This window comes from Girardinichthys multiradiatus, chromosome 4 (genome assembly GCF_021462225.1).
Source record: "Girardinichthys multiradiatus isolate DD_20200921_A chromosome 4, DD_fGirMul_XY1, whole genome shotgun sequence".
Taxonomy (NCBI): Eukaryota; Metazoa; Chordata; class Actinopteri; order Cyprinodontiformes; family Goodeidae; genus Girardinichthys; species Girardinichthys multiradiatus.
Genome location: NC_061797.1, coordinates 49,981,357 through 50,005,986, shown reverse-complemented (window position 1 = coordinate 50,005,986; position 24,630 = coordinate 49,981,357). Strand labels below are relative to the sequence as shown.

The 24,630-nt window shown below is 44.0% G+C and overlaps 1 pseudogene; it reads right to left on the bottom strand.

The window, feature by feature from the left end:
• Positions 1–6,652: 6,652 nt before the first annotated feature.
• On the bottom strand, positions 6,653–12,347 carry LOC124867311 (annotated as a pseudogene).
• Between the last annotated feature and the right edge of the window lie 12,283 nt (positions 12,348–24,630).

Here is a 24,630-nt window from a genome sequence, read left to right as displayed (position 1 = left end):
TTTTGTTGGACCATGTTTTGCTGAATATTGGACCATTTGCACGTTGCTGGACGCCACCGGCCATTTTGTACCGCAGGATAGTCTTTTCCTACAAATCCCAGCGGGCACCGCGGCTGATAGGACGGGGGCGTCGCAGCCCTGAGGCCGCCGTCAACTATATGAGACGGCCCACCATGCTTTTCACGCTGGAAACCGGACCAGCAACTGAAGCGCATCCCTCTGGAGAAAAAGTCCCGTGGATTTCATTCATTCTCCTTCGTTGGCCAACGAGAAAACTAAGCGCATTAAGCTTACAGGAATAAGAAGGCTTGTAAGTTTTCAACTTTACCGATCAGAGACGTGAGTTTAACACGTAACCAAAGAAACCACGGAGTTTTCAAGGAGACGCAATTTTTCCTCCTTGTTTTTGTACCAGTCGACTAGTGACGGTCCGTCATAATTTTTCTACCTTTCTGCCACGGAGGCCACCAAGGAAGAAAATGGACTGCTCTGCTGAAGATCCACGGACACGTGGATCTCTTCACCTCCCTCACTGTCCCTCTGCTCAGAGGAGACAACGACAAGTAAAATCCACCTTTTATTTTTATTTCTTTATTAGGAATAGCTTGGGCAGGATAGAGGAGGTTTTAGTGCGATGTAGAATCGCCACTTAGAGTCTAATGTGTTCTGAATTGTATGTGCATGCAACCTTTTATTGAAACTTTGATGCTGTGGATATCTGAAAGCTGCTTTTCAAGCTGTGTGTGTTTCACTGCGTTGTTGTAACACCTGAGAGCAAAGCTCAGGGCACCTTTTAAAACTGGACTGTTATAACCTCATGGTGAAATTCTACCGTTTCCTTTGTTTCCAACTTCATGTTTTTTTAAAGGTTTGCTGCCAAAAAGGTTTCTGATCCTTTGTGTGCGCTGAGTTTACAACTTTGCTTGGGGGTTTTATGACCGCCCGTGTCCTGCTGAGCTACACTTTCTGGCGGGCCGCTTCCCAAAACTCCGCTCCACGTCACATTATCATTTGTTTGCCATAACTGCTGGTTTGATTCCATACACACCCACTGCTGTTTTGTTTTATCTGTTTAGTTGGAGGGCTGCACGGTGGCACATTTGGTAGCACTGTTGCCTTGCAGCAAGAAGGTCCTGGCCGGGGGTCTTTCTGCATGGAGTTTGCATGTTCTCCCCGTGCATGCGTGGGTTCTCACCGGGTACTCCGACTTCCTCCCACAGTCCAAAGACATGCCTGTTAGGTTAATTGGTCAATCTAAATTGCCCTTAGGTGTATGAATGAGTGTGTGCTTGGTAATTTGTGTGTTGCCCTGCGATGGACTGGCAACCTGTCCAGGGTGTACCCTGCCTCTCGCCCATAGACTGCTGGAGATAGGCACCAGCTCCCCCGCGACCCACTATTGAAGAAGCGGTAGAAAATGACTGACTGACTGACTGACTGACTGTTTAGTTGGATATTTTTTTACCCTTCTGTGTAGAACTTTGCATGTTTGATTAGGTGAAGGTTATTGAATCAGAATAGCGAGGTGTATCATGTTGATTTAATAAATATTCACATAGATAAAGAGAAGGCGTTTGTGGTTATTTTGTGCAAGAGTTATTCGTCAGTCAAAATAAGGTTAAAGTTCCCCACGTTTCGACAGAAACGGTCGATTAAACAGTGACATCTAGTAATAGTTATCAATTATTACTGAGTATTTAACAGTTGTAATTATCAAAGGCGTTGAGCCACAATTACAACACCAGAAGACATCTCTGGTCTCGATTCATAAATGAGGATTTTTGATTAAGAAATAGATTTTCTCAAATTATGATTTTCAATTATAATTCTTGATGAATATTAATTAATCAATAATCATAATCCTAACAATTTTATGTTATTGAATGAAATACAATTTAATAAAAAATATAAAAATTTCAGTTACATAGTAAGTTAAAATATCACACAAGACCAATATGTAAAAATAATATTTAAATGCAGAAATGTTGACCTGATGAAAAGTATTTCCTGTGCAGTGTATGCAGTTTATTCCTGATTGGGGCTCCTTTATCATGAATTACTGCATCAGTGCAGCGTGGCATGGAGGAGATCATCCTATGGTTCTGATGAGGTGTTCGGTAAAGCCCAGGTTTCATGCGACCTTTAGCTCATCTGCATCGTTGGTTCTGGTGTCTCTCATCCATCATTCATAGATTCTCTGTGGGACTTAGGTCAGGCTAGTTTACTGGTGATGACATGGTAATTAAAGCAGGTATCGGGTCGATACAAATCCCTGCTGGGGAAAGTAATCAGCATCTCCATAAAGCTTGTCAGCCGAAGGAAGCATGAAGTGCTCTAAAATGTCCTGTTAGATAGTTTGCTACTGTAACTTTCGGCTTGATAAAACAGAAAACCAACAGCAGTAGATGACATGGCACCCAAAAACATCGCTGACCGTGGAAACATCACACTGGACTTCATGCAGCTTGGATTTTGCCCCTCTCCATTCTTCCTCCAAACTCTGGGAGCTTGATTTCCAAATGCAAATGCAAAATTTAGTTTAATCTGAGCACTAGTCCATATGTGTGAAGCTTCTGGTTCAGGAGTGGATTAACACAATGAGTGTGACAGTTGTAGCTTGTGTCTTGAAACATCTGCATGTGGTAGCTCTGCAGGCTCTGACTGCAGCTGCAGTCCCAGCCTTATGACTCGCCTAGGAGTTAGTAATGATGTTTGGTGGCTTAGCCTCCTTGTGGAGGGTGTCATTGTATGTCTGCTGGACATCTGTCAATTAGTAGTCTTCCTTATGATTGTGTAGGCTATAGTATGGCCAGGAGGTAAAAATTCTGTATTTAAAATATTGTAGTTTTTGATCTGATGTAATATTCTACTTCTCTAAGAAACTGAATTTTGGGTTTTCATTAGATGTAAGCCATAGTCATCCAAATGACCAGATATGAATTCCTGAAATATGTCAGGTGTGAGGTTAATATATTTAAGAGTTTCAGTTTTTTACTGAAATTAAAAAAACGTTTTGAGCACAGACCTGCTGCACCTGCTCCAGAAGAGTGTCAAGCCACTAATCAGCTTCCTTCCTCCTTCCTAGAACACACATTAGGAAGAAACAACATAGAACAATAGAAAGCTCTGATGCTTCTTGTTTTGTTTTAGTTTCTTTTATTTTTGATAGAAATTTCAGACAGTAGACTCATTATGCTGGGATATACTTTAAACATCTTAGCGAACCCTCTTCAGTCTATCATCCACAAATGCAAATGGGATACCACAACTGCAAAGCTACTAAGACAAGGTCATCCACCTAAATTGACAGACGGCTCAAAAGGGACATTTGTCCGAGAAGTAAGAAATAGTCACAATCCATGTAGGGACCACAGCAAACAGATGGAAGAAGGAGATCTGGTCAGATGAGAGCAAAAGTTTATATTTTTGCCTTTTTGCTGCACATCACCCCAAACACGGCAACCCCCAAATTAAACAAGGTCGTGGAAGCATCTTGCTCTGGGGACTCTTTACCAGGGATTGGGAAGTTGGTCAGTGTTGATGGTAATGAACTCTAATGACATTCTTATGGCCTCAGATAATGGACTTGTGTCTGTACTGGTTCTGTTAGATCTCAGTGCTGCATTTGATCCAGTCGATCATAATATTCTCTTAGAAAGGCTGGAACATGCTGTAAGGATCAGGGGAACAGCGCTAGGCTGGTTTAAATCTTATCTGTCTGACAGATTTCAGTTTGTTCATGTAAATGATAAATCATCTTTAAACTCCAGGGTTAATTGTGGAGTACCACAGGGTTCAGTACTTGGGCCAATTCTCTTTACTATATATATGCTTCCAATAGGTCAAATTATCAGGCAGCATAGGATACATTTTCACTGTTACGCTGATGATACTCAGCTTTATTCATCCATAAATCCTGATGAGCCCAACCAGTTAGATAGTCTACAAGCATGTCTTGAAGATATAAAAACTTGGATGACTTTAAATTTTTTGCTTCTAAATTCAGACAAGACAGAAGTTGTCGTCTTTGGACCGGAGTCTTTAAAAAAGAAACTGCTTAGTCAATCACTTAACCTGGATGGCATTAAATTGACCTCTGATAATAAAGTAAAAAACCTTGGTGTTAACTTTGACTAGGACATGTCATTTAAATCCCATATTAAACAGGTTTCTAGGATTTCCTTCTTTCATCTCCAGAACATTGCCAAAATTAGAAATATCCTGTCCAGGAGTGATGCTGAAAAACTAGTCCATGCATTTGTTACTTCAAGGCTGGACTATTGTAATTCTTTACTATCAGGATGTCCACAAAATGCAGTTAAAAGCCTTCAGCTGATTCAAAATGCTGCAGCAAGAGTTCTGATGAAAATTAAAAAGAGAGATCATATTTCTCCTATTTTAGCTTCCCTTCATTGGCTCCCTGTTAAATCCAGAATAGAATTTAAAATTCTCCTCCTCACATATAAAGCCCTTAATGATCTAGCTCCATCATACATCAGAGATCTGATTGGTCCATATGTTCCTAACAGAGCACTTTGTTCTCAGACTGCAGGTTTACTGGTGGTTCCTAGAGTCTCTAGAAGTAGAATGGGAGGCAGATCCTTTAGTTATCAGGCTCCTCTCCTGTGGAACCAGCTCCCAGTTTTAGTCCGTGAGGCAGACACCCTGTCTACTTTTAAGGCTAGGCTTAAAACTTTCCTTTTTGATAAAGCTTATAGTTAGAGTGGCTTAGGTTATCCTGAACTATCTCTGTAGTTATGCTGCTATAAGCTGCTGGAGGACATAATGACCACTTTCACCCTCTTCGCTACATTCTCATACTACTCTCCAATTCTGCATTATTTGCTGTTATTTCAGCTTTTAACTTTGTTCTCTTTTCTCTTCGTAGAAGGTACACCTGGCCTGACTCTGTGTCTACCTGTGATGCCTTTCTGGAGAGGGGAATCGTCCAAGCTTCTGCTGGCAACAACTTAATGCTCACCCTCTACAGATGATCCACATGGCCCTGTCTTTCAGTATTTAACCCCTTTGTCTCTCCTAGACATAGCTACTGACTGAGCTTCTACTGTGACTAACTCTATGTTCTCTCTTTCAGACTCTAACCTTGAAAACTGGCTCAGAGTTTATCTGTTCTTTCTTTCTAGATGAAACGACTAAAGGAGCTACATCCATTAACATTTACTTTTCCTTCCCATAGAAAGTACTCCTGGATCAGTGCTTCTTTGTTCTCTTTGTGTTTCTGCTCTGTTCTCTCAAACCCCCAGTCGGTCGTGGCAGATGGCCGCTCACACTGAGCCTGGTTCTGGTTCTGCTGGAGGTTTCTTCCTGTTAAAAGGGAGTTTTTCCTCTCCACTGTCGCTACATGCATGCTCAGTATGAGGGATTGCTGCAAAGTCAACACCAGTGACTGTCCACTGTCTCTACATGCTCATCCAGGAGGAGTGAATGTTGCAAGTCACTGACTGGATGCAATCTGCTGGGTTTCCTTAGATAGAAAAACTTTTTATCCAATTTGAATAAATAACTGAATCTGACTGAACTGTTCAGTGGTTAGGATTAATTGGAATGTATGAACCTGACTTTTGTGAAGTGCCTTGAAACGATGTGTGTTGTGAATTGGCGATATATAAATAAAACTGAATTGAATTGGATGGAGCTAAATCCAAGATAATCCTGAAATAAAACCAGTTAGAGGCTGCAAAAGACTTCTGACTGGGGTGGAGGTTCACCTTTCAGCCGGACTTACAGCCAGAGATACCATAGGATGGTTTTGATCAAGGCATATTTATGCGTTAGAATGCCCTAGTCAAAGTTCAGACCCAAATCCAATTATGAATCGTCTATTTTTTCCCTTTGAGAGTTTTGACTAGATTGCACTAAGGAAGTGGTTGTGATAATATGCCCCTGGTTTACATGAATAATAGAACTGTGAAAATAATTTCAAATAGAAATTTGAGTGGTCTAATTTTACTGGATAGCAGAAGAAAATAAATTTTCTTGTGAAATACTATGAATAAAACCAATTCAACCACCTTATATTGAACTACATCCATACTGTTTTTATAGACTTTCCATGTTAAAGTAATTTACACAACTTAGTCCAGTTAAATAACTTTAAAAAATATGATGGGCACTCTAGTCTTAAAAAAGAACTTTGGCTTCATCTTGTGGTCATATGGTTTTGTATGTTTAGATTGTAAAATAAACTTACAGATACTGAACGTTGACAGTCTCCATAGTGAAGTATGCATATATTGTTTAATTGAAATGGATGTATAAATACCTTTTGATTTATTTAGATTTTTTTGTAAACTATATTTCTGTCTATATTAAAAATGTCCAGCATAATTTTGTGAAGATGTCATTTTGTATATATTTGCTACACCTCCTGTGTTTTGTTTTCCTTTTTCTGTAGATTCTTCCTCTGGGGTTGGTGGGATTTGGGTTTATTAATGTTTGTGTTTTTATTGAAAATCTCCTACATGTTGTTAGCTTAAGTATGGTGGTGTACTCTAGAAACTGTCACAGTGCCTATTTCTAAAGTAATTAAAAACAATTGAAGCTTCGCAGACATTTCTTGATAGAGAATTGTACCTAGGCATGCAGACCAATTCTGAAAACATCTATGAAAGAAGAGATCACCCTCAGTTGCTTCTAAGTTTCCCACAGTCAACTTTAATTGCTATTGTAACAAATTTGAAGCAACTGGGAACATCTGGAATTCCAGTTACTCAGATTACAGAACATCACCACGTCAGATGAAAAGTATCAGATGCTTTGGTTGGAAACACGGCACCACTGGACTCTCAAGCAGTAAAGACATGCTGTCTGGAGCAACAAATTATGCCGCTCTGGCAATCTGGACAACTATGCATTTGCAGTTGCCAGGAGGGCAACAGGTGCCTGACTGCAGTGTGTCAAGAGTAAGATTTGGCGGAGGGGAGGATCATGCTGTCGGATGGGTTTTCCATAGTTGGACTCAGCCTGTTAAGTTCCAGTGACAGGAACTTTTAATGTTTCAGCATAACTAGACACTTTGGACAATTTAATTTGGACTGCAATAAGACAAAGGAGAGGGGCTGATATCCCTGGACAAGGTCAAGCTGCCGATGCCCATTGGCCGCTTATAATTTTCTTCTACATCACCGAGGTGAGCTCATGCATGGCTTTGCAATATGGAGCAAAAGCAAGAGACCACACAGGAAAAGCCCTTTTATTAGTAATTTTTTTTTGGGGGGGGGGTCATTTAAAAATGCCAAGTTCACCTTTACACATACGCTGAGATGGACAGGAAAAGATAAAAAAAGGATTAAAATAAGTTTTCTATTAGGAAAGGACCCACACCGTAAAATGTAAGATTCATAGCTGGAGACGGGTTGATTAAACAAACAGAAGCAAATATTTCATTCAGGATTTATATTGCAGAGACAGATATGTCATCTCCTTCCAGAGTAAATGAGACTCTTAATTAACTTTGAGATCCAGATAAGACTAAATTCATTCAAAGAACCTGGAATCCCACATGCTAATAATCCAAGCAGCCTGGCAGACGCTACAGTTTTAGTTCTCATATGAGCGCAGAGGCTGATATTTGGCCCTGGAGGGTTTGGTTCTGTAGATGATCACACCACAGACCATCCCAACAGCAAGAAGAAGACATCCAGCAACTAACACCAGGTTCAGGTTCAGGTTGAATGCTGCAGATGAGAGGAACACAGTGCTAATGGAGTCCTGTTCACATTTTATCTGCTGCTCATAAACTTCTCCAGATGGGTTTCTTACCTGAGCCTCCTCTGGGGTCTGCTGCATGGCTCAGATGCAGAGGACCCTGGGAAACAAAGTATTTTCCACTCTCGACCGTAGCCTCTCTCTTTGTGCAGTTGAAGTTGTTGGACCATGGGGAGTTGATGCATCCCTGCTTCACACATCATAACTGTGCAGCTGATGTACACCTGAATTCAAGAAGCACAGTCATTAAAAGAAGCCACTCCCTCTGGTGGACAGAAGGCTGATGCGCATCGAAAAGCCCATAAACCTGATCTGTTTTTTGTTTTCAGACTGAATCTTTTGATATTTTTGCTGAGGCAAATATTTCATCAAATTAGCTGATCTTTATCTGACCTTGCTGTTGTCCACCAAACATGTCATATGTTCAAAGGTAAAAACAGCTGGACTATCCTAAACATCTAAAGACATTTGAAATCCTCTCTAAACAGATCAACTACGGTAATTTTCCAGAAGACCTGACCTGTGAAACCTTGTTACGTGTTTGGCTTTTTAGATTTTAGTTCAGTTTATTTCTTTAAATAATTATCTGTTTAGAAAAAGATGCACATAGAAGAATACGACCGATTTTTGCAACATGTAAACAATTGCCTTCTGTCTGTAGTCGTGGTGCAGAACTTAAATCTTTTTTTACACTACTTGACATTACCCCAGATAAAAACCTGGTTAATACAAGTGGAAAATGATGAATGGGACATGTGATCTGATGCATACAGAGATGCAGTCTTCACCTCCTCACCTGGTCATGCAGGACAATTAATTTGAAGACCTCCATGCTGAACTTGAACTGTTTATAGTTGCAAGGAGAATATGTCTGCACAGTCGAGTCAACTACACACCTGCACAGAAACAAACAAAGAACTCACCATCCTGTTGGACCAAAGACCTGCAGAACGATCTCTGATGTATTGAATATTTGGCATTTTTGACCACTGATCCATCAAGGTCAGCATCAAGTGTCTGTTGTTGTGGAAATGAATGGTTTTGACTCGTAAAAAACGAATGACTTTACATTTGTTTTTATTTTATCGGCATGTCTTGGTCAATATCAATGTGTAATTATAAGCAGATGTTGTTAATGGTGATGCAGCATTAACATCATGTATATTTTAACCAGGTGAGAATCTGAAGACCTTCTGGACCAAGGCCTTACCCGTTCTCAATGATGGAGTAGGTTGGCTGGTAGTTGGGGTTGTCATATGGCGCAGCTCTGCAGGACTCCACAAACATCACGGTGTCGTTGACGGAGGAGCTGGCGTCTATCTGCATGTAAATCCTGTTTCTGATGTCAAACTCCAGAGGGTATGAGTTTGGGTCGAACATGGTTCCAAACTGGTCATCCTGGTAGAATTCGAACTGGTAGGTGAACGTGCCAAAACCTTTCTCCCACACCGTGATGTTCTTTCTATGCGCTGAGAAGCTCACGGTCACATTGCCCCGTTTGGGGTACTGGCAGTAGAACCGGGCCTCCACCAGATGCTTCCTGGTGATCAGTGTGTTTGAGGCATCATCAGTCGTGGTGATCTCATTCTTAAAAATGAGGTTATCTTCATCTTCCTGCAGAGTAAAGAGTTCTAATTAAACAAATATCAGAGAGATTAGTCATGTGTGATGTATCAAAGGACCCGTTCTCACCTCGATCTGAGTACCACAGCCGTTGAGAGGAATGATGGCGACTATGTGAGTGCTGTTGGAGAGCCTGTCAAGGCTGCAGATGGTGTTGCTGGGGTCACTGAGGCGAAGATGATCCTCTTGGAGTCCAAATAAGGAAGCTTTTTCAACCTCCACCTTCATTGTGGATTCAGTGCAGGTCACTGTGGCTTCAAGTGGAGCAAGCACAGATGTGTTAAATAGTTAGGGAAAAACTGGACGGAGACTGAGGGAAGAAAAAGATATCGAAAGATAATAAATGATAACCAGTATGTTTATTTAATATAAAAATTAAAGAAAGGCCATTTACATTTTTTGAAACATAATTATTTAATAAAGATGAGAGTGGGACATTATTTTAGTGCCATTTATAGCTAAGCTGTATAATAGAGCAAAAGTCCATCATGGTTTTACATTCTCTAAATGACATGGTCTAACGCGCTCGCTGATTCCACAGCAAAGCAGACTGGGTAGTGTTTTCCCAGGTCATCCAGGATAGGTGTCCACCTAATGACAAACTCTTTATTAGTGTTCTTGTGCTTGGTGATGTTTGCTGGTCCACTAACTACAGGACTTTGGTTTCTGGATCCAAAGAAAGCAGAAGTCATCATATAATTATTGAAGCTTTCTTGTTGCCATCAGCCTTCAGGACGATTTGTTAACTTGAACCTTGACCCTTGAATGTGTGGCCAGCGCTTTGACTCTGATCTCCACCTCTTTGTTGACCTCTTCCATGATGTGTTCTCCCTCTGCAGGTGTTGGAGCCACAAATTGAGGCAGGTAGAGTCCCTCCTGACATGATGGAACAACTGGGTCCACTGAAGAATAAAATCAGGAATAAACAAAACATTACGGATCAAAAGAGATATGTGCAAGACAAATGTGTTGGTGTAGATTCTCAGTGATCCAAAACTTTGCTCTCACTGTCAGAACTTCATTGTGCCTAAATCCAAGGGAACAGGACTTCTTTCACATCTCATCCAAAAGGCTCATTCAGTTCTGAACATGTGTTGGAGGTATCAGGCCTATATGTTGTAGTCAAAATAATCCCATGAATAGGGTTGTTAAAGTTATTAAAGGGGCCGTTAATGTCACTGGAATCATTGGCCCGAACCTCCATTTAGTTCAGTGTTTGGGTTGTTGTCATTTGACAATCCAAACATGTTAGATGTTTTGGTCTGGTCTCCAGATGTAGATGGCTGTAAAACCGCCAGGAGAGATGAGTCGAGGCTGCACTGTAGGTGTTAGAAAGACCGAACCTGAGGCCCCCTCCTCTGTTTCATCCTGTTTTTTTAATGTTCAACATAGATGACTTCTTTCACTCCTTACCCAAACCACCTCTGTCCTGTTTTAATCAACAAGGCTGGGGAAGGACTGACGTTTATCTTCCACCACACACAGTAGGAGGATGGCAAGGGAGGTAAAAACATCTCCAAAGATCACTTTTAAAACTGCAGCAAATACTAGCATCTTTGGGTCACTATATCTCCATAGTAACCATTAGACTATCAACATGCCAACTGGTTGTTTGGGATGGCACCTCATGTCTACTGTTGTGTTTGAAGGGAAATCTTTGATGGTTAGACCCCGTTTCTCATCCAAAGGTCAAGGGAACCTGCATGGCATCATAAACTCTTTTAAAAATTGGATAGAACTTTATTAGATCTATTAGCATTACAACAATCCAAAACATTACAGAAATGGTTCAATAATACTCTACCTATTCAGGACCATTCATTTATTTATTTCAAATTTATTTGAACAGGGACATAAAACAATGTTGCATTTAAAAGAAACCACTGACCTGTCTATAGGCCTTCTAGCCAAAGGCTAATTTGCAAGCCCAGTACCTGGTTAAGCTCTTAGACATTAACTTTTAAAACTAATACGACAAACATAAGACAATCAAGAAGTTTACAGAGCTAAATCCCATAGCAACTCTTTGTGGTGAGCTGAGGAGAATATAAAGAGAAAGAGGACCAAAGAGTGGGACTGTTTGAAGAAGGACAATCAAGGATCTGTTTGGTGGCCTCCCTGAGGTGTTGTATCCAGCAGTGCTTGCATGTGATGAGGCCGACCACCACCAGGAGGTAGTCGGTGTGGCTGTGGTAGTTGCTGGAGCTGTTGTGACAGTCTGCCACCACCCCCACCAGGTAGTGGGTGAGATTGCATTTGGAGGTGGACTTGTGTTTGCATTGGTTGTGTAGACTAGTCACCTTCTCCTCGAAGGCAGTGGATACTTGCGAGCTTTCGAACCAGGGATAGGCATTCGGGCCATGGAACATCAGAGTAGAACAGATAAATAGTGTTTCGTGGGTGGTCTTCTACCACCATTTCAAACCCTAAAATTCTGTAATTGGCACTGGTGGACTTGTAGCGCAATGTGCAAGAATCCTGACAAAGACAAATCTTAGTTATTATATAGGTGGTTTTTATGACCCAATAAAACAAGTAAATCAACCAACCGGATCTAGGTGGAAGCCTGAGGGGAGAGAGCAACTGTCACACTCTATTCCTTGGAGATTCCCGTACCTGCACACGACTCTGTCACCATCAGCGTCAAAGGCAGCCAGTTTGTATGTTCTCAGGCAGTTCTGAGGAACTCTTCCCACAATAAAAAAATAAAACTTTCACATTCACTCAGTCAAATAAGTTATTGGATCTGGAAAACAGGTAAGTCTAAAATTCGGACGGGGTAAACAGGCACAAAAGAGCTGCAAAAGAGCTGCAGCTTTGGGATGATCTGTTTTTTCTCTTCCAGGATGATGTGTGAGCATCTCATGCTACAACAGAACTTCATCAGTAGCTGTACATTTTATACTGTATGTGTCTGTGCTCTTAGAATACCTTAAGTTGGTGACTGAGGTGTCCTGCCAGTCCCCAGCTGCCAGAGAGCACTTTACCACTCCTCCCAATTCCTTAGCTTGATGCTCAGGATGCAAAGAAAGAGAAACATGAGGAACAGCTTCATCTGACATTAAATACCCTTCTGCTTGGTCAGGTGTTAAATCAACTGTTGCAGCCACACCCTCAGGAGCCACATACATATTTTTGGATGAAATAAACCATGTCCTACATTCTACTGTTTCATTAAACAAATCCTGGTACCATTCAGTGTGACAACGGTCGTAGAACAGAGTGACATGGGGCGGGTCAGGCGGAGAGGTGTAGTAGCAGAGACTTTGAATCCAGGGCTTCCACAGCTGATACACTGAGAAGATGCTGCTTGGAGAAGAAGGTGCGGTCAGCAGTCCCCAGTAGATGTCAGCATATTCCTCTTCAACTGGCTATAAAAAATATTGTCCATGCTGAAGCACTTGTCCACATGCCAAAGAGGAACCATCTGGAAAAGTTACCGTTAACCCATCAGTACCACACAGCACTGATGCTCCCAGCTTCACTAATAAGTCTCTGCCCAGCAAATGAACAGGTGTGCTGGGTGAACGCACAAAAGAGTGAGTTACTCTCTTGAGTCCCAATCTGAACAGGAAGTGATACAGTCACAGGCAGAAGTTGTTCAGCCCCTGAGAAGCCCATCACAGAAACAGTCTTGGTAGAGAGCAGTGGTTTAGGAGGTTGCTGTGTTATGGTGGAATAAGTAGCTCCAGTGTCCACTAAAAAATTCAGACAGTTCTCTCCCACCTTTGCAGGCAACATGGGGTCTGCTGTGCCCATGCTGCCTTGGTCCTCCTCAGGGGCGTCCGTATGGGCCGTTAGACGGGTGTCCACCCATCTGTGGATACTGGCCCTGCTGGGGTGGTAGAGGTGCCATACCTGCATTAGGAGGGACCGTTCCTCCCTGCTGTTACCCCCAGGTGGGCAGGTGCGTGCCCAATGTCCAGACTGATCGCAGTTGTAGCACACATCTCCCAGTGCCCTGCTGGTTCCACCCCTTCCTCTGGGTGCTACACACCATCTACTATGACCAGCTGACCACCAACATGCCATCCGCCTTCACCACCGGGGACACTGTACCTGTAATTATAAAATAAATAGGGTGGAGGAGGGGGTAACCCCCATCCTTGGCACTGATCAGTCACAGGTGGTAACATAAACATAGGGGTGTGTGCTGCAGGAGGAACATGTAGAGCTGCAGCTAACATTACATTTTCAGTTATATCATTTTTCTCTTATTTAATTTTCTCTTTGGCCTCTTGCAGCTGCAATTTAAGGAGCTGTTTCTGTAGCTGCTCTTTCTCCTCTTTTCTTTTTCTCTGCCTGTTGAGCTGTATGTAAATGGTGAATTAAATGTTTTTCCCACTTTGTGAAGTCTGTTCCCTGCAAATCAGGATTATTTTTCATCTTTTGACACATGTCAACAGGAACTCCTTTTAATATGGCTTTTTAAACAGCTGTCCCATTCCTGTCCCGTCACCATTAGGATTAACTCCTGTGTGTCTCATCCTCGTGTCCACTGCAGCACTAATGTGCTCTTCAGGATGCTGATTAGGGTCCCAATTGAATTGAGGGACTGCAACTGAGTCTGATTTCTTATGGCCTTCCCTAGGGCTGTCATTGCAGGTGTCAGCGATGTGTCATCAGGGTTCTTACTGCAATCAGCATTTTGTTCTATCTCCCTAGCCACCGAGGGATGCACAGATCGTCCCAAAATTGATCTAAAGTCACCCAAGGCCAGTGTCATGTCTTTAATCAATATATCTAATTCCTGTAACCAGACACGTCCGCATCCTGCAATAGGTGGCAACTTATCCACTAATGCTTGTACATCTCCCAATGAAAAAGGGACATATTTTGTCATTCCAACTGATGAGGTCAACAATGGACATTAAAATCTGGATGGACCGCTCTGGCTACAAGTAGTCATGGTGTTCTTCAGAATCTTTAAACTGTTTTTCTGTCATTTGTTGAGAAGCTTTCTCATATAAATCATGCACTTTTGATTCCAATAGTGTAACTCCTCTTAAAAGTCTAAACGTTTCTTGTGCTTCTGTCTCTCTTATATTCTCGGTTCAACCATCTACCTCACAGTTCCCTGTTGAACAACTTGTCTCATTTTTTTTTTTTTACTCTATGGCAATACAGTTTGTAATATAATCACCGCTTCTACAGTCACTCACACTCAAGTGCAGCCATTCGCAGCCACTCATTTGTATTCTCTTCTCACTCATATGCATAGTAAATCCAGTTAGACAAACGAAAACACAACAGGATATATAGCTTGCGTGCGTGGAGGGCCTTGAACCCTTCCACTCAGCAGGACTTTTTCAATCTCTCCTGGTCCGACCGCTGTGATGCCAAACCCGGTTTGACACCTAGGAATCAACCCTCCGTTGACTCCCTGGAATTCCTTTTACTTAATCTTATTATTACAGTTTCACCATTTAAGTATCTCAACTGTCTTCCCTCACCTGCCAGTTCAGGGTCTCGGGGTCCTATCCCTGGCCACTTTGAGGCGTCCTCAGTCCCTCTGGGAGGCTCTTACTAACCCCAGCCTAAATACCCCAGTCCTCGTCAGAACTGAGTTTGGATTGCCAAATCCGGAACTTATTTACTTCAACACCGTCACCATTTAAGTATCTTCGGTGAAAAGTATGTTACAGCTTCAACATTCAAGTATCTCGGCTAAAATTTATCTTGTCTCAATCAACAAATATTTTTACGCAATATATCATTTCTTTACCGTAATCCATTATTTAAACCAACAAATATTTTATCCAAATCTGATCAAGACTGTAAATTTAAGAGAAAACAGATATCTATTCCACAACACCACCTACACTATTAGCAGGCAAAAGGAGAATAAATATAGATCTCCTTATCTTTTGTTTTGGGTCGACCCAGTGGTGTTGTAGAACGACGTCCACCTCGTGATCAATTAATTATCCTTTAGTTAGTGCCAAATCCGGGTCACGGCACCAACTGTCGAGGTAGGAAAACGTTACTGGCCGTCCGTTAACTCTTACATGACTCCTCACCTCTCATCGACTCTTTTTATTTGACACCTCAAAAGACAATCCTCAGTCAGAGATCAGTTGTACGTTTCCACAAGTTTATTAAAACCAATCTGAATTCAGAGAGGAGACACACACTTACACGGGTACCTGGAAACGTCTGTGTGTTGTCTCTTTTGGAGGTGCGCCATAATACCTTTATATACCCCTTGATGCCATGCAGTACACATACACAATCATTCTCCCCTGTCTTCTTCTCCCCCCATCCGGTGATCCCTTGTCCTTCACTAATTTATGACTTTGGACTCTCTATGCTTCACTCCCTAAGCTTGACTCCCCTATATCTGCACACAGGTTACACACATAGATAGTTTATATTCTACACTTGTAAGTTTTCACTTTGCCGATCGAAGACGTGAGTTTAACACGTAACCAAAAAACCACGGAGTTTCAAGGAGATGGATTGCCACCCTTGTTTTTGTTCCAGTCGACTGCTGACGGTCAGATCATATTTTCCCCTTTTGCCAAGGAGGCCAGAGGACGGAGATTGAAGCTTGTGGTAAATTTAAAGTTAATTTCCAGCTGGCCAGCCCGGCTACATCAGCTGCAGAAAACCAGCGCTGATAGGCAGCAGATCTGCCTCCAGTGTCCGTCGGGTGTAACTACAAGTTGTGACCAACACTCTCCTAGTCAGGTGGAGAACAACACCTACATCTGGTGGCCATTGGGTAAAATTGCAGTTGCAGCCGGATTTTTCCAAATTGCAGACCTGCACTCGGTACCTTCTGGTGGTCACTAGTATGAATTGCATTTCCTACTTAGATTTTAATCACTTGAGTTCATTAACACAGACAGATAATCCCACCACCTATGATCAAAGGCCATAACTTAAGTTGAAAGTTGAAGTTATTGATCACTCATTACCACTTTTGGATAAAATTTAAGTGTTTTGCTGGGTTTTATTGTGTGAAGCATGTTTGAACTGACTCATAAAACTAACTTAGTTGTCTAACTTAGTAGGCCAACTAGAAGGTAAGTGATCCATAATAGGCAGCACTAACATTTATTTGAAACTAAGAACAGCATTGAATGTTTTAGTTTCATTTTCCCACTTTTAAAATTTCATTTTGAAGTTGGTTTTGGGCTATTTAAAAAAAAAAAAAAATTTGTTTGTTTTTCTCTTTCCTCCCTTGTGTGTTTGCTTGATTATTTCCAGTAAAGCATACGGTAGGCCACAGTGAATTCTCAAACCTGTGCACCCATTTTAAGTATATCATTTAATCACTGAACAGCTTAGATTTTTTGTATCACTGCTAATTGATTTTAGCAATTATACGTGACTGAGCAGTCCTATTTGTTTGTACTACTGCTAATTGTTTAGCGGTCATCACAGCTGAACAGCTTTGTTGTTGTGCATTTTAGCCAAAGATGGAGGAAACATCCCAGACTGCAGCTGGAGATGTGGGTATGTCGCAGGACCCCATAGGAATGCAGGCACAAGAGGTGATTGGGTCATTGATTCTTTTATGCCCAGAGGAGCGTAAAGGTCTCAATGATTATGGCATTGAGCAATGTGAAGCCAGGATTCAGGAGATGCTCCAAGTCATTAAAAACCCACCAAAAGACAGATGTGTTAGGACAGCTCACTCTGTTGTATCAGCGAAGGTTAATGTTGGAGGTTGACCAGCGTGTTAAACTGCAGTTCGAGCTGAATAATACTTTGCAGGCAGTGGATGTTCTTAGAGGTGAACTAACAGAAATTGGTAATAGGTTGGAGACAATTGAGTGTAACCAGGGCACTCCCCCATCCCTGGAGGAATGGGGGGGCGAAAAGAAACGCACCTCACAGGTTGAAACCTTTGAAGGTGAGCCATACCTGCGATACCCTGAGAGAGCAGGAGTAAATAGGTCAAGGTTTAGAGGCGAGCAGCCTTCAAACTTGACTCGCAGTACGGTCCTCTACGATCCCTCACCTCCGCCAAGGCGACAGGAGAGCCGCCCCTGGGATTCCGGTGGTTCCTACCGCCCTCAACCGCTGCCCAGAACCCGAGTCCAGGGAGCACAGGGCCCATCGGTGTACCCTGAGAAGCCTCCACTACCTCCCCCGAGGATGAGGCGGGATGCACTGACACACCCTGAATGCAACTGGAGTGAACTCTCCGCTGATGAGTCAGATGGGCCGGCACCAATCCCTGAGAGTGGATTGCGCACCCGCCAGGTTAAGTCTCTGGCCAAAGACATAGAGCGTTTCGACCCTAATAATGCAGAATCAAACATTTATGATTATCTTAGGGGAGTTGAACGCTGTCTTTTAGATTTGTACTGCCCATCAGCACGGGAAAAACTGAAGCTCATCTGGAAGACAACATCCAGGAGTGTCCATGTTTTCATGGAGAGCCTGACCCTTGCAGTCCGAGACCATTATTCAACCCTTTGCGAACTTTAAGGGAAGAATATTCTGTGTACACGGACCGGGCCTCCGCCACACTTGGTGCTTTCACGATCCAGCAAAAGAAAAGCAAAGCACCTAGGGAGTATTACCGGCGCTTGAGAGCTGTTAACTTCCAAGGACGCAATGCTCCCGGCATTGAGGAGGAACATGCTTTTAAATCCCTGTTCCTCCACAACCTTCATGAAAGTGTGCGATACAATGTTACTATGTATTGCAGAACAAAGACCATGAGCATGCAAGAGATCCAGAAATATGCTCAGATGGCGTGGGAAACACGTGCTCGCCCGACCAAGGGACCAGAGGGTGAGGCTAGGGTTTTTACAGGTCCAGAATGAAAGAACCAGCCTTGCGTTAGAAGGTCAGGAAATGCCTTCAGCAGGAACCCACTTCAAGAACAGGTTCAGGGAACAACGTAGGTTTGGTCAGCATGACCGGGGGGTTGGCAATGAACAGCAACCAAAGTCTGGTAAACCGGATAACCCCAGGTCCAGCAGACGCCCTGACCATCAAGCAAGGCCAAAAGGTATGACTGATGGGAAGCGGTGGGACCGACACGCAGAAGGAATTATGGGGAAAGAGATGAAGAAGGCCTTACGCAAGATGGTAACAGAAGTGGTGCGTCAGGCCACCGCACCACCACAACCTTCGAAACAGGAAACCGACCATCCAGGTAAACCAGATCCGAAATCCCCGTCAGCATGACTAGGCATGGACTCCGTCTCCACGGCAACCAGAGTCTATCTAGTCGGGTGGGGAGACAAACCTGAGAAACCTCAAGAACCCCTTGACACCTCATCAGGAGAAATACCCCAGACTCCCTTCCTAAAATTCTTGGGTGAACTAACCCACAACACACGTGCCGGTCGCCTATACTGTTCGACCATTATAGGGGGGTGCGTTAAGGCGAACGCACTCCTGGACACAGGATCAATTTCTTTGCTCTCTGAAAAATGAAGGGCTGAGACCTTACAACCCCAAAATAGTGGAAGGTATGCACATGGCGAACACCTTTGCACCTGAAGTGATCTTAGCACTTTGGTTGGAGAAGTCCGCAATAAGCAGGGAGCAATATGGCCGTTTGTCCCAGGAAAATCCACGTCTAATTGAGGCACGACGTAGTCACAGTCTACTTTCAGCAGGCTGGCCAAGCCGCCTTCTGAAGGCAACTGGAGTCTGCATCCTCAATGTGCAGGCTGGCAAGAGACAGCTCTCCCATACTTTCAGTATTGCTCAGCACCCGCACCCTCCGGTTTTCATCGGGGCAGATCTGCTGGTTCGGCTGGGCGCCCAGTTGGACACCTTCAACTAGGTTGTTTGGGCCCGAGCCAGCGCTCCCTCAAGTCCCTTCTTGGGGACCCCTGAGGTCATGCTGTCAGGACAACCTATTCCTCAGGCCTGCCAGGCCATTAGTGAGATCGATTCACTAATACCGCAGCGAACAGCAGGGGTACCGATCCGCCTCTTGGTGGAGAATCCGACCCAAGTGCCTATCCAGGTAACCACAAGAAAACTCCTGGGGATGCTCATAGACAGCTCCTTTCATGACTTCGAGCTGACCATCCCCGTCATTGGAGACATGCCCTTATTTGTGTCTGGCAAACAGAACTCTCCAGACGTTTTGTCCACGTTTCAGTCGGAAATGATCACAATTGAGAGACATGAGGTTTTAATGACCAAATCCACCTGTGGTGCTACCCTGGGGGCTGAGGGCAACCAGCTCAAGAAGAGCCAAGGACCCAGGACTCATCCAGCGAGCCCTACCCTGGTATTGAGACCGAGGTCAGCGAGCAGTTGGAGAAAGCTGATGCGCTAAGCATAGAAGAGGAAAGAACAGCTCTTAAGAAGCTGTTTTATGAATATCAATCAGTCCTCTCAAAGGACTCTCATGACTGTGGGGTCACTGACCTCCACACGGTTCATATTCCAATGAACCCAAACGCACCCCCTACGTTTGTGCGCAAATATAAGATTCCTCTGGCCGCTTACGAGTCAATCCAAGAGATCCTTGACAAGCTGTTGGAAAAACAGATAATTTGTGAATGAAACTCCACGTACAACTCTCTGATTTGGCCAGTGTTAAAACCGACTGGGAAATGGCGCCTGACAATCGACTACCATTCACTGAGCAAGCAGGTACCCCTCTCATGCTGGCCCATGATTCACTTGGACCAGGAGCTGGCTAAGTTGAGAAATACTCGCTTTTTCTCCACAGTGGACGTGGCGAATGGCTTCTTGACAATGAAGGTACACCCGGCCGACCAGTATAAATTTGCGTTTTCCTTCGAGAACCGCCAATATACCTGGAACAGATGCCCCTTTGGGTACTCGAACTCTCCGGCCAAATTTAACATTTTCCTTCACAAGGCCATATCTGATGCCGCAGCCCGGGGAAACCTCATTTATGTCAATGACATCCTTATGAGGAATAGGACGTTTGAGGAACATTTAGCTGAACTCCGGCACGTCCTGGACCAGCTTGGCGCAGCGGGGGCTAAGCTAGCACTTGCCAAAGGCCAATGGTGCCAGACAAAAGTGGAGTACGTTGGTTTAACCATGGGCCCAAACGGCATCGAGCCGCAAGCCAGCAGGATCCAGGCCATTCAAGACATAAAGGCTCCAATGAATGCGTCTAAGCTTCGAAGTTTCTTGGGGGACTTTAACTACTCCCGCCAGTTTATTGAAGACTATGAAATGGCCAGATTCCTCACAGAACTCCTACGCAAAGACACGCCTTTCACTTTGGGAGAACCCCAAAAGCATACTTTCCAGCTCTTGAAGCAGAAACTTGGTTCTGCTCCTTGCATGGCCTACCCAGAGAAGAACAAGGAGTTCTACCTGGAAGCGAGTTTCTCTTCCAAGTGTCCGAGTTCTGCGTTGAAGCAGAAATATGACCAGGACATGCGAGTTGTCGCATACACAAGCCGACCTTTGAGTGACATAGAGGTTAGTTTCTCAGACTGTGAGAGGGCTCTGCTTTCTGCAGTCTGGGCAGTTGAACATTTCCGCAGTTACATTGGGTGGCAGAAAGTGATTATTGGAACGTGCCATCAACCGGTCACCTTCTTGAACAGCAAACGGTTGAGAGAAGGAAGAGTGTCCAACAGTTGCATCGCAACATGAATGATGGCACTTCAAGGTTATAACGTTGAGGTGAGGTACGGTCAGAATAATAAAATGGTGTTGGGGCAGGGGTTAGCAGAATGACAGCACTGTGAATACGACACCGTAGCGACCACCATTGACACACCTGCCACCTCCCAGTTTCCTTCGAGTCACCGCTACTTTGATGAAAATGTGTGCGAAGGACTCCCAAGAGCCTACATTGATGGGTGCGCCTTCCTTCATGAAGGTCGATCACAGGCTGGTGTGGGCATCATCTGGGTTGGACACCACACCACACCACACCACCGCACCAAACCACTACCAACTGGGGCCGAAAACAAGTCAGTATGCAGAGATCGCAGCAGTACTCATCACCCTCCAGCAGGCTACAGCCCTGGACATTAAACAACTGGTGATCTGCTCCAACTCCAACTATGCTCGGCACAGTTTCATCTCCCACCTCCCGATGTGGAAAGAGAATGGAATAAAGAATGCCAGGAATAAAGAGGTAAAACATTCAGAACTCTTCCTGGCATGTGACCATCTCACCACAGAACAGGGTATGGTAGTGTACTAGAAAAAGGTGAAGGGTCATTCCCGGACTTTGGGCCCAGACAAGGACGGAAATGATGAAGCAGACCGTCTAGCCCGATTGGGAGCTAAAAGTAGGACCCCGTGGGGTTTCCAAAAAGAATGGCTTCCTCCCTCTCAGATCCATGCCGTCTCTGCTGTCACTTGGCGACAGACGAAAGGCAGGTGTGAAGACCCCCAAAGCTCTGGGGAGACTCTCTACCTTGGACGTAAACCCAGTGATATGGACTTGGCAACCATGCATGACCAAGACCCCAACCGCCACACCATCACAGAGCTAGTACCTAGTGGTCTGTCTGCTGAAACGTCGCCATTGGCAACGGGTGAGACCAAAGAACTGTGGACCCTCCGACGTAGCACCTGACGTTGGAGAAAGGTTTGTTAGTCTACACCCACAACAGGTGCGGGTGGTACCACCCACAACGTTGGGTGATACCAACTGACCATAAGGGAGCCATGTTAGCCTATGCTCATGACTCTCCTGACTCTCCCACAGGGGTTTTAAGGCCACACTCCATAGCCTCCAACAGGTGGCGTACTGGCCTTCGATGGCTCATGACACCCAAGTCTACATCCAAGGATGTTTGACCTGCTGTCAGTTTCAACCATCCCAGCCACTCGGTCGGGCTCCACTTCAGTGAAGGGGGGTTGCATTCCCGTGGTCCCATCTGCAAATTGACAGGGTTGGACCAGTCCCCAAATCGACCATAGGTAATAAATTTGAATGCTTACCGGCACCAAACGACACAGCTGTAACCACGGCTGTTCTTTTGCTGAACCATGTTTTCAGCCGGTGGGGTCTTCCCCTGTCCATTAACTCAGACACTGAAACACATTTCACTTCAAGCATCATGACAGCGCTTTTTGACATTCTGGGAGTGGAAGTAAAATTTCACGTTCCCTACCACCCGCAATGGTTGGGTCAGGTGGAGCGGATGAACCGTACCATTGTGGCCATGCTAAGGAAGTATGTTAGCGGCAACGGAAAAGACTGGGACATCAAACTCCCTTTGTTTCTGATTGCCATCCGGTCCACCCCCCAACGCTCCACAGGAGTAACACCCTTTGAGATGATGACTGGAAGGCAAATGACCCTCCCACTCCATCTGCTGTACCATCCAGAAGATGTGTGTGACAACTGCCTACACAGCACATCAATATGTAGCATACTTGAAGGAGCACCTCAGCTCCACATTCGCTTGGGCACAAACGAACCTGGAAGCCAGCGTAGAGGGCACAAAAGCATATTATGACCGGAAAGCAGCCCACCGTGAATACGAAGTGGGCGAAAAGGTTTTCTATTTCAGATTTGTTCAACCAACCGGGCATTCCAGAAAATTCCTCCCAAAATGGGCAGGCCCTTTCGAAATTGTGGAAAAACTCTCACCAGTGGCCTACAGAATAAGAATCTGAAAATCCAAACAGGCCCCGGTGTACAAATGGGTTCATGCAAACCAGATCAAACCCTACAACAGACTCTCCTCCACAGGAACAGGGCTCCCTTCCGGACAGGAGGGAGGAGAGGATAGTGCATAGGGTCAACCAGATAGGTGCATGTTAAAATAAACCCACACTAACATGCAATAACCACTAACAAATCTACCCATAAAATTCCCTTCTATAATCAAGATTTCTCTGTTGCAGGATGGAGGTCATCTGGATGATTGGCATTCTTGCTGGCTCCACACTTGCTCTACCAACCGGTGTAATAGAGATACGACCCCCAACCGGCACAGTCCTGCAAGACACCCCCGGGCTCCTTATTACACACTGTAGACTTCACACGCAGAGGGTTTTCGTACGTCTAGACCCGTGGGACGTGTACTGCAAACACATCTGTCTTCCTCCACTGATGACTGAAGGGAGACCGCAGGCGACTCAAACCCCCGACACCATAGACCATGCCAAACATACTACAATCTATATCCTCAAACAACTGCAGAAATTCATGGTCACTGAAGAGGACCTCAGTGACAGTAAACGCCCAAAGAGATTCGTAGGTGGATTGATAGCCACAGCGGCGGCGCTGGGATCTTTGTTTTCCATTGGCCTTTCAGCAGCAAATTCCATTAGTCTGAAAACTATTCAGAGGCACGTGCAAAAATTAGATGAAGAAATGCCGGAAATCCAATAAACACTCCTCCAACAGAGACTATTGGAAGTACAAACCAAGACCCTCCAGGGCATCGTTGTTACTGTAAATTTACACTCAACGCTTATTAACAATACCCTGCATGCACTGCAAACCCTCACAGAAGTGGTCAAGAATGATTTGATGTACACACAGGTTGTAAGAGACTTGATGCAAGACCTGATCAAGGAGGTTGGTTCATCGGTAGATAGCCTAACCGAAGGACAGATACCCACTTACCTTGTTCCGCTGGATTTAGTAGAGAAAATCCTAAAGTCCACCACAACAGACACCTTGCAACCACCACAAGCCTATAGCTTAGGCAGCACAATTCCAATTTTTGTCAATCCAGATAATTTAGAGAGGATTTATGCTCAATCTCCCTATCATCAAAAGAGCAAATGTATACAGGCTTAAAACAATGTTAAATGTTGGGTTTTGGAAGGAGAATACACACGTACATCTGAAAACCCCATCACTCTTAGCTGAATAATTACCTTCTTTTTCAAGGGGGCTGCATTGTCTGATGCACCACCCACGCAATGATGAACGAACACTATGAACAAGAGAATCAATTTGTGAAGGGGCAGAAACCAAATTATTGCCCTCCACTGTGCTTTTCTGTGATGAAGGAATTAAAAATGGGACAGATTCCTTAACGGTTGTAACACAATTGTCTGATAATGATCTACTATAATGACATTTTCTTTCAGGTTTGGAGAACTCAGTTAAATTAAACTCTAAGGTTATTAAAAAACATCAGACAGGACAGGGTTATGAGGAAATATTATTTCTTTACACTCAATGCCATATGTCAGCACAAGGTCCAGAGAATAAAGACAAAGGCGGGTTCAATATATCGGGGCGAAAGATGGTTGCTAGTCCTCCTCTTCGCCCAGTATTTTGAGGTATGTGAAAATGTGAAGTTAGGAGTCGACTCATTTATAGTAACACAATCCTCTTGCTGCGGCATTTCACGGCTTTCACTGAGAAATATGTGCATTAGT